Here is an 11,483-nt window from a genome sequence, read left to right as displayed (position 1 = left end):
AAATAAGAAGGTATTATTTTTAAAGTTAATCTTAGACTTTTTTTTTTATAAAAGGAGAAAAATTATTTCTTTTTTAATATATAATTTTTAATATAAATAAACATATCTAAAAAATTAAAAATAAAAGAGATAGAAAAGTTGAAGATCAAAATTAAGATTATAAGTAACGTTTCTTATTTTACTCATGAAAGTTTCATAAATCGATCAAAGAGATATTTCTGATAGTAAAACGATAAATAAAAAAGAAGGGAAATTAATTCCATGGATATCTTATCGATGTCTTCTTTTCATCGAGTCGCGGACCAACCCTATTTTCGACTCGACTCTCCACTATTTGCGCATATAAATATTTTACGAGGGCCAGGAAAAAAACTCTATTTTTGTGCGAGCAAACCCTATCGCCATCGTTCATAAGGAGAGATTTACGACGAACGGAAGGTGATTATTATCTTCAGTCAGCTACCTCCTCCTCGACAATGAAATGTATTTTCATCATTTAAAAACAATTTCTTCCAATATTTTTCAATCTACAATATTTTACAGAATTTATATTTCTTAAAATAGAAATTATATATAAAATAAAACTAACTTTCCTGTAAAATAAATAAAACAAATTTTTGAGAGATGAAGAAACATATAAATGGATTCATTATAGCATTGAAAAAATTAGAAATATCTATTCTTCTGAAAATAAAATACAATTAATCGTTAAGAAAAAATTAGAGAACGGTGTTGGTGTGATAACATGTTTCGAATCTCAAAGGCAATAATTCTTTTTAATAGTAGGGTAAATGAATCACAAAACAGTAAAAATAGCAGAAACGCGTCGAATTATATTGCACCAAAGTGTAGCAAATAAATGTCCTCACGAATTAAGAACCGCTACAAGCGTTCTTAACCTCTATAATAGCAATTTACGCGCTGTTCCTTCATTTTTCAAGTGATACACCATGATACAGCGTCTCTCAATGATGATTTCATTCAATAATTGATTTTTTTTCTTACGAGTTATCATCTAATTTATCACATTTTTAAATTCTTCAAACGACTTTTAAAAAATCTTTAAAAAATCTTAACGAGAATTCTCAAACAAGAATATTAAATGCTCGCATTCTATAATTTATTAAAAAAACAAATTTATTAAAAAAACAATCAAACAATAATTAACTATAAACCAATAAAATTGAAATGAACATGTTAATTCAAATTTTTCCTTGTTTTCATAAATTGTCAAATTATCAAATTATTGAAAAAATTATAAGAAGATTAAGAAGATTACGAATCAATTTTTCTATAAAATTTTTAAAGCTTGAGAAACACTGAAGTTCCAGTACATCTCGTCTGTTGTCAATGTTCCGGGGTTCCTGGAAGGAATTATAGGATTTATGCCTAGTCGAAAGTATCCCTGCTAATTACCTTGGGGACGAAGATTTATGGAATTTTTCATGGCAAACCGCGAAGGAATAATTAAAATAGATCGGAACGTGGAAACAGTAAATTGTAAGGGCCGCCGCCCCCACCAATGGATGGAATTTACTCAGGCGATGCCACGGAATCACGGATCTCACAATACCGGTGCGGTACAGGCGCCAAGTAAAACTCGTTCGTTTTCGTACAGAGCAAAAAGACACCAGGAATTATTCCGGTGAAGTATATAGTGCCGTGTAAACACATTTGCAAAAGCAAATGGAAGCTCCATCGCGGTCTGCCGTTTATTTCAGAACAGTGGAAAGATTTCTGATAGGGAAAATGATTGATCTAGTTGAAACCTGAAAAAGAAAGAAAAAAATAATTCGTTTAGAAAGAAATTATTATTAATAAATAGCAGAACAAATGGATATTATTTTCAATTTTAAAATCTAACGTTATTCAAAAACGTAAATCTGTAACGTCCGATTGTTTCATTCTTTTAATTAGGATTGAGTCGTCACGGGTTTGAATAAGATAAATTAAGAAGGAGCAAGGCATGAGAACCTACATAATTTACGATTGGTATCGCGGGGGCGTTAGACACCCCTTAGGAATTCTATGGGCTACCCTTACCGGAAGCACGGTGTGAAACCGAAGGCGTCTGCGCCTTGATGCTGCCATTCGAAAGCGCCGCCCCTCTGCGACTGCATGTCGTCGGTTTAATGAAAAGAAAGCGGAGAAGGGCAACTCTGATGTCGGTTTCCCCATTGAAGCGGAAAAGGTGGGTTATCTTCCCTCTTTCATTGGTTGAATGTTATGGTGTTTTATGCAACATCCAAAATGGAAACTCCATTCCTAGAATGGTTACGATCTAATTTAAAGATTAAAAGAAAAAATTAAAATCAATTCCATCAAAGAAGCCGCTTTTAGTTATGAAAAAAGAAAAAAAGGAATAACATGGATTCTAAAAGCATTACATAAAAAATGGTTTCCCTTAGCCAAAGTAGGATAATCTACTACTATGCAAGTCAAAGGGGTTAATCTTTCAGAACCATGACTCCTTTTTATTTGGACACCGAAAATGGTCTCCGCGAAGATTTTCTCGAGATATAAATTAACAGGCTAGGAAAAACACAGAGCAAGAGTCATTCAAAGCTGATATATGAACACGTGATTCATTAACAGCCACTGATGAAGTATGTGTTAATGAAGAGAATCCTCTTCTTCGTCGTCGTTCCATCATCCCTAGGTTTAAACTATGTTTTCTCTATGAAACCATGTGGTTCGAGCGTTATTTTCGAAAAAGAACGTTAGGGCGATGTTAGTTAATCCTTCCAATGTGAACTATTATCATATGCTGTTTTCTTTTTAACAACAAAAATATGAAATTTAAATTAGATTCTAAAATTATTCTATTTATCTATTTACTTATTTTGTATTTATTTATTTAATCATTACTTTTATTATTTAATCAATATTTATTTATATTACATTTTTCATTAGTTTCTTTTTTTTTTAAATAGTCAATGATGTTTAATAAAAAAAAAGCAAAAATTGAAAATTAACTTTTACAAAGTATGAAATGAAAGTTTGAATGGTGAGACCATTCATTAAGACCATATTCTTTCTAAATCAGATTCTGAAGGGTCCTCACCAAGTTTGTGATAAAGAAGGATCCTTCTTGGAAGGTTCATTGAAGAAATTTTAGTAACGTGTCCTCACTTTATCCACGAAGAGAAAAAGAGAAAAGAAAATAAATTAAAATATATTTACATAAAAAAACTTTTCTAAAAGTTCTTTACTATTATTAAAATTTAAAAAAAAATTAATATTATATATTCTTCTCTAATTTTTAGTAGATATTAATAATAAAATTACTATTATATAGTAATATAATATATAATATAAGAACATTATAAAAAATACTAAAAAATACTAAAAATAATGCTAATCTTGATAATGCTAATAATGCTTTTACAAGATAAACAAAATTAATCAAATATTGAAATTAAAACATTTCTAACATTTCTGATTATTCACTGTTATTCAGGTATCATTCAACTAAATGAAGTGAAGAAAGATTAGAAAACATCAGGGATTCGAGGATTTTCTAGTCGTCGATGTCAGAGGGTCAAAAAACGAGGGGAGACACGGCCGATTATGAAAAGTTTTTGTCGCGCTGGCGCCAGCGAGTCGAACGCAACGTACTTTCCTTCCTTCCCGCCAGGCTTTGAATAGCTAAAATCATCCCGCGTGCCAATTTCAAAGCAGCGGCTCCGTCTAACTTCATGGGAAGAAAAGGAAGAAAAAAAAAAAGAGCGATCGTCTCTTGTTACACATCCGTGACACGGTGCATTTAGCATGGCTGCAGTCGAACACAATAGCCTGCGAATATAATATGTTGTTCGTTTAAAATCAGATTATTGATTATCTTTTTTTTAGAAATCATTTACAAGATGTAGAATCAAATAGAGAAATTATAGAAAAATATTAAAATCAAAGAAATATAAAAAATAGAAAAAAAATAAAATACCTATGTGAAGATAAAATTTTCTTTGAAAATGATGAATCTGATATGGATAGAAAACAATATCAGATAACAGTTATTTCGATGAAACGGAACAGCTTGTTGTTTCCAAGATATTATTTTCAGTGCAGATATCTGGTTACAAATGTTTATATTTCTAATATAAAAAAACAATAATAACTTAAATACTTTAAATTCTTCATTTCTTTATTATAAAAAGATTGTATTATTAAATATATTATATAATATATAAAGAAGAATGTTAAACAAAAAATGTAATGAAGAGAAAAGATTCATTTTGAAAAAATAGCGCCATTAAAACTGGGTGGAGCTCACCTGCCTCTTACCTGTTCTGTATCTTCCAATCAGAAACTGGAACATCTATCTTGTTCCACTGTTGGTGAGGATCAAACAAAAGAAGATCCAATACAGTATGGCGTTATTTACCATTTCTTTTATATTTCTAGTCATTAACATTTAATATTTAGTTACTAAAAATTGCAATATCTATCGAATTATATTTTTAAACTTATTATATGTATAAACAAAATTATTATTAATATCTACATTACGTAATATTTTTAATATCATAAACATTGTTATTTTTAACATTTTTTAATAAATTTGAAAAGTGATTGTACGAAAATATATATAAATAATATATAAATAAAATAAATATAAATGAATTGATGTGAATATGTTAAATAAATGAACGCAGATAGAATATCTTCTTCTTTTTTCAAAGATCATGTCGATATATCTAGAACATCTATTTAAGTTATTAAATTCATTTTATATTTATTTATCAATAATAGTATCATAAAATTTATTCTAAGAAATTAATTTTTTTTTACAAATTATATTAGTTGATAACATATATAAAATCTGCTGAAATAATAACGATGAATCTATCATCAGTATGATTTCAGTGGTTCGTAACCATGGGGTTCCATGCACAAGAGAAAATAAAAAAGGACACGCTTCCTCTGAGTCGGGAAGTGTCGCGTGTCCTGATGGCTCTCTCCTTCCAAGAACTAGGATCGTTTAGATTTGACCTCTTAAATCGTGCCTTAGAATCTCCTGAACGAATTCACCAGACCCTGCAAAATTTTCATGGCAATTAGTGAACTTGACTCGACATCCTATCATTAGTTTCAACTTTCAATATTTTTTTCTTGTTTTTCTTTTTTTTCTTGACTACTGTATTTTTTTTCTACTTTATATTTATGAATTAATGTTATATATATATATTTTAGAATATATATAGAATGTTATCTGTAATTTATTTTAGAATATTCAATAAATATTGTTAAATATTTATTAATTATTTAAAATGGAATATTATAATAAAAAAAATATTAAAATAGATATAAAAAAAAAGAAAAAAATTTATTATTTGATATCATGGAATTTATATAAAATTTGATATTGTTATTGTAGAAATAACCTAATATTTTGTTAATATTTTGTTAATATTAATAAATAGTATTCATTAATTAATAATAATAATTAATTTTAGAATTTAAATATAATGTTTGTACAAAATCGGTTTTTAATGAGATATACAATTAAATATGTAAACTTGTAAATTTTTTATAAAAAAAAGTTAAAATATTAAAAAATACTTCACCAGTATTCTCCAATTTCATTTTTGACAGTGAGGAGGAGAAATAACAATGGATCGTCGGGAATGGTAAGAGAAACGAAAGAAATGTCCGAGGAACCCCCACTGAGGAATCCAGAGGCCCATCCATGCCATGACGACCCGTGAGGCCCTTTTTTTCTAATTCATGATCTCAACATCAGGGTCCACGTTATTCACGTGGGTCTAATACCCCCTCGAAGATGTTAATTCGAGAAATTCAATCCAGATTTCGTCACTTCTCTTTTCTTGTCTGATTAAAAAAAAAAACATATGTATTAGTTAAGAAAAATACAAATTTTCTTAAAAAAAATTATATTTTATATTAAATCTTTATTTAATTATATTTCTATTTTAATTATTATATTTATTTTTAATAATACTAATTTTAAATTTTAGTATATTAATTCTTTCTAAATTGGTTTCTTAAAAAATTATTTCTAATTAAATAATAAAAAAAATTATTTTAACAATATTAGAATTAAGAATTAATTTTTAATACAATTATAATGAAGAAAATTGTAAATTATTGGAAAATAAAAATGAACATTAATAGAAAGGATTGAAAGAGTAGAAAAGCGAAGGTCAAACAACCACTTGGACAACCTGATGGTGAACACGTGTGTTTGAAGTAGAAGTATTTCTGAAATGCGTACAGAATCCGCACATGCATACTAAGTAACCGTAACAAAAATGTGGAGACAATAAGTCTAGGAACATTTTGACAAGTTTTGTTGCTTTTTAGCTCTTGCCATTTTTTCACTTCCGGACTTCTTGTGAATGAATGTTCTGGACAATTCGTATTTTTCTGTCACTAGAAAAAAAATAAGACAAAGTTACATTGATACTTTATAAATATTATAAATATTACAATTGAAAAAAATTGTAAAAAATTTTAATGAAAAAAAAATAATTTTTAAAATTATATCAATTATTTTTTTATAAAAATATAATTATAATAAATAATAATATAAAATTTTTTAAGAAATTAGTAATTTAAACTTCACATTTATTTAGTAAATTTATTAGACTGAAATATAGACTTTCGCAAATTACAAGATAGAAGATGAAAGCTCCTCGTTGACATCGCGACAACATTCACTAATCCAGCCGTTAGTTTCACCGGTTCAAATTTATCGTATTCGTAATCCAGGAACAGATGTGATTATTAGACAACTGTTTTCTTCAATTTGTTTAATCAATGTCCATCCATTTTCTTAACAAGAAAATAAATATATTGAAAATTAAATTCAATAAATGCTTAATAAATAAAAAAAATTTATGTAAAAAATTTTTTCATTTTTTGTTACTTCAGTATATATTTTAAAATATTTCTAAATAGATACTTTTTTTGTAAATTTGTTTTATATGATTAAAAAATTAATTACAAAATTATTAATTAACAGGTTATTAATAATAGGTTAATTTAATTATTAATTAATTATTAATTAATAAATTATTAAATAATATTATAAAAAAATTTAAACAAAAATTGAGATAAATATGTTCTCTTTGAATGAATCTTCTTTGAATTTTCTTTTCTGAATTCTAGAATGTAGATATTATTTTCAGAAGCACATTCAATATTTACTAAGAGTTTCAAGTGAACTAGTTTAATAGGCTTACTAGTTCTGTCTAAAATATTTAATCTTCATTGAAAGAGATTCCTTGGTAAACTAAACTATTATCTGTAAAAAAAACAAGTCACAGATATTTCTTCACAAAATACAAAATACACAAAAAGAAGAAAAAATATTAGTATTCTTTATTTAAAATAAAGTAAAAAAGTAAAAAAAAATTAAGGAAAAAAGTTTCTATTATCTTAAAAAATTTATTATATTTCTTTAAAAAAAATATATATATATATAAAATTTAATTATTTTATCCATTAATTAGTTATCTATTAATTTTTTTGTTTCTTCTTTATTTTTCTATTATTTCTATTTATTTTGTTCTATTTTACTAAATTTAAATTATCTAAAAATTTTATTTTAAGACATGAATATTTTGTTTGAAACTGAAATTATATCTTGAGAATCTAAATATTTCCACCATTGTAAACATAAAAATATGTTTAATAACCCTTTGAAACAAGCTAGCATCTGGAGAATTAGCGAGTTCGAGTTTCAATATTCGACGACGGCCAATGTCATACGATGAAGGGCGCACTTTTTTCTAATGGATAAAATTCGATGGAGACATGTGTTCGCCAGACGACGTCTCCAAGGTGCATGGGAATGAATTATGTTTCATTATGTCCGTCTTACAAGAGTATAAAGAACCGATGTTACACAATTTCTTTTCTAAACTTTAATTCTTAACCTCTTCTTTCCCTTTCCTTTATTATCTCATCTCAAAAAAAAAATATTGTTTAACCTTTTTTATAATATAGTTTTGATAAAAACAATTAATTTATAATAATTGTGATAACATTTAATATTAAAATAAATTCATAAATATATGAGATAATTATGCAATGAATATGCAACAATAATCGCGTAATAGTATATCGAATTTTATACAACCGTTTATTTTTTCCGTTATTATAATCGATTATTTGATTTATTTCAACTATTGTTAATAAATAATAAATAAATGCAAAGATATTATAATTTCGACTAAATATTAAGAAATATTTTATATATAATGTATTGTTAATACAAACGGACATGATATATGTGATTGTATATATAATCAAAAGGATTATACGTTCATTTATATGTTTTTTTTATATTTTTTTAACATTTTAATATTATACACACATATATGAAAGAATTGAATTTTTACTAAAGTATCATGTAGAATATTGAAGATAAAATGATTTACTAATTATGACTAGATTATGATTCTTTAAAGCATAAATAAATTTTGTAATTAAAATATAAAAGTTACATAATATGTAAAATACGACATTAAACTGCGCACATACTCTAAAACAGCGATCCCTCAGTGACAATAAACAAACGGTGACGACGGAAGTGCAGAAACGCAGCGTCGGTTGTTTGTTTGATTTTCAGATCAACTTTCTTTCTGGCAGCATCCACGACGTCGACGGCTCCGTTGACGACGCGTGTACCGTGTATACATCGGTTCCAGAACGAGGTTTCTTGAATCGTGAGAGAGGACCACCCTGATCGTCGTCACGTTTTCCATAACACATTACTTATTATTTCTTATAAAAGAATTTTTTCAAAATTATGATCCAACTGTATAAAATTCATCCTTCTTAAATATATTAATAATTTTCTATCACTATATTTATGGTTTTATTGAAATATTTATTTGATTATTTTTTCTTTCTTTAATTCATTAAGGATTAGGAATACAAAATTCACTTAACTATCTCAATGTACCTTTCGGTGGTCACTTTCGCGTCTATCCCTAACCAATGAAATGTCGTGGCTGGATTATGGGGATTTTATTAGCCCCTATAATCCAAAAGTAGCAAGTACCTACTGTATGAGCAATATGTTTTCACAAAAGCATTTGGCACGTTCCTTCTTAAATTAACCTAAAGAATTTAACTAAAATCTACCTTTCAGTTAAGATTAGGGTTCATTAAAAAATAAGAAATTTTATTACAAAATTAATATTTTTATAAAATTACTCAATTAAAAAAAAATTATATTAATTTTATAAATAAAATTCTTATAATTAAAAAAATTCTGTTTTAATTTTATATATATGTAATAAATTAGAATTATTTTATTTAATTTATTAAATATTTTATGATATTATAATATTATTATTTATATTATATAATATATTTTATATAGCATTAAAAAATAAAATTAAATAAAATTAATAATAAATAAAATTTTAATTTATTTAATGAAACTGAAATATTGTTAATTTTTTTATTATGAAATGTATTTCAAATAATGAAATTATATATAAGTTTTTAGAAAATTAAATTTTCTTCAAGTTTTTCTAAATTGATTGTCAGAATTCGTGAATGTACAATATTCATATTAATAGTTATTTCCTATAATGAGGATTACTTTCATTGTTAACTTACTGGTGGCGTACTTACTAGAATTTGCAGTAGTTCAACTGAAAATAATCATCTTTACTTATATTTCTATAGTTCGTGTTTAGTAACGCCATATTGAAAAATAATTTTTACAATTTTCTATTTCTATTTCATGTTATTTTTATTTGAAAAAATTTGATTTTTAAAAAAAATTTTTTAAAAATTTAATAATTCCATCCTAAAATAATATTAATTTTTAATAACATTTAAAATCATTGCATAATTCAATAGAAAATTCATTACAAAAAATAAATTGAAATTATTTTTGAAATCCTTAAATAATCCTTGAAATTAGTGTTTTTGTAACAGATTTTAATTATTATTTGCCCAAGTAGCTTCTACTTGAGTAACTTCTACTGAAGCTCATGATAATTTCCAGATTTTACAATGTTAAAGCAATTACTAAATACAAAAAATACCAGATAAGCAACGTGACTGGAATCTCATTAAAGGTGCAGCACACTCTATGATCACCATGTGCTCGCCAAATTCTCTACTTTATAGAGACTGGCACAAGTCTTGACATGTGTTCAACAGAACTGCAGAGAGGTCAGTTATCTATTGACAGTCCAAACAGGTAGCACGTGCAATCATCAAACGGACACCTGGTGAAAAACTTGTTCTCCATGATTTAATAATTAAAAAAGTTAAATAAAAAGTTAAATAAAAAAACAATAAATTCTAAAAATGAGCTGAAAAGTTATTTAAATAAAAAATGAACAAGAAAATATATTTTTATGAAAAGATAATAAAAAGTAATCTTTATTTTTTATTTTTATATTTATTTTTTCAAGTAATCATATATCAACTACATTACAGACAAAAACTATCATATTGAAAATATATTACAGTGAAATGATGGTTATATGGAAAAATAAGCATATAATTTAAATGAAGTTAAAACTTTTTAGCTCACTTTCGTGAATTAAAATAAAATTATATTAAAAATATTGAATAATTCATTAATTTCTACAACCTTAAAAATTCAAAAATATTTTAAATAAAATAAAATTATATTCATTAATTAAGAAAACAAATATTAAAAATATTAAATATATAAATATTCTAAATATGGATTTATAATAATTTATAAGATTAAATCTATTGATGACGTAGATATTGACTTTAGAGAATGAAGCAGGTATTGAAAGATTTTGAAGTTCGTAAATATAAATCTTGAAGGAAATGGTGAAAGGATCTTTGATCGCTGAAAATATAAACAGTAATTCGGATTAAGAAACCAGAAAAATATTTGCACTGAAAACAATAGACAGATTGGCGACTACTGGTTTTCTACTGATCGTGCATACTGTTAATATCTTAGCACATGCTTTTTTTGTCTTTTTCTGAAAAAAACAAAATTTTAATCTTTTACCACTTTTGAAGTTTTATAAATTTTAAAAATTATTTAATTTTTTTCATTTACATTTTTTTAATTATTTTTATTTCAAAAACTTTTCTTTAAAAAAAGAATTCTGTAAAATAATTTTTGTGATATTTTGTGATGTTGAAAAAATTTGAGGTTAATAATGATTTATAATGCGTATTTAGATAGAATACAATAAGTAAAAGTAAAATAGGAGAAGTAGTGCTGATGCTTGCCAGAGAGTCGAGTGGATCGGCATTGTGAGAGGCACTTGTCGCTATTCAAGAATCATAAACATTGATTTCTAGTCTCGTGCCTCTTTTGGACGCTTTTTCTCTCTTATTTAACAGATTTATTCACTCTCTTTCTGAGTGAAATTCTAATATAAATCTTTAGTGAACGCTTTTAATTTATGATAAGTAACTTTAATAAATATTAATATAATAATTATATTAATATAATAATTATAATAATTAAATTCTTTAAATATAATTCTTTAAATATA

General features: G+C 25.7%; 1 long non-coding RNA gene across 1 annotated transcript; it reads right to left on the bottom strand.

Moving 5' to 3' along the window:
• Window positions 1-4,709: 4,709 nt before the first annotated feature.
• On the bottom strand, window positions 4,710-9,064 carry LOC108002974 (uncharacterized). Its single transcript, XR_009830760.1, has 5 exons — window positions 8,509-9,064; window positions 6,636-6,795; window positions 6,186-6,393; window positions 5,568-5,832; window positions 4,710-5,037 (listed from the first exon to the last, which is right to left on the bottom strand). It is a non-coding gene; the product is annotated as an uncharacterized LOC108002974 (long non-coding RNA).
• Window positions 9,065-11,483: the final 2,419 nt, after the last annotated feature.

The sequence above is a fragment of the Apis cerana genome, linkage group LG8 (assembly GCF_029169275.1).
Source record: "Apis cerana isolate GH-2021 linkage group LG8, AcerK_1.0, whole genome shotgun sequence".
Lineage (NCBI taxonomy): Eukaryota > Metazoa > Arthropoda > Insecta > Hymenoptera > Apidae > Apis > Apis cerana.
This window is presented reverse-complemented; position numbering and strand designations above follow the sequence as displayed.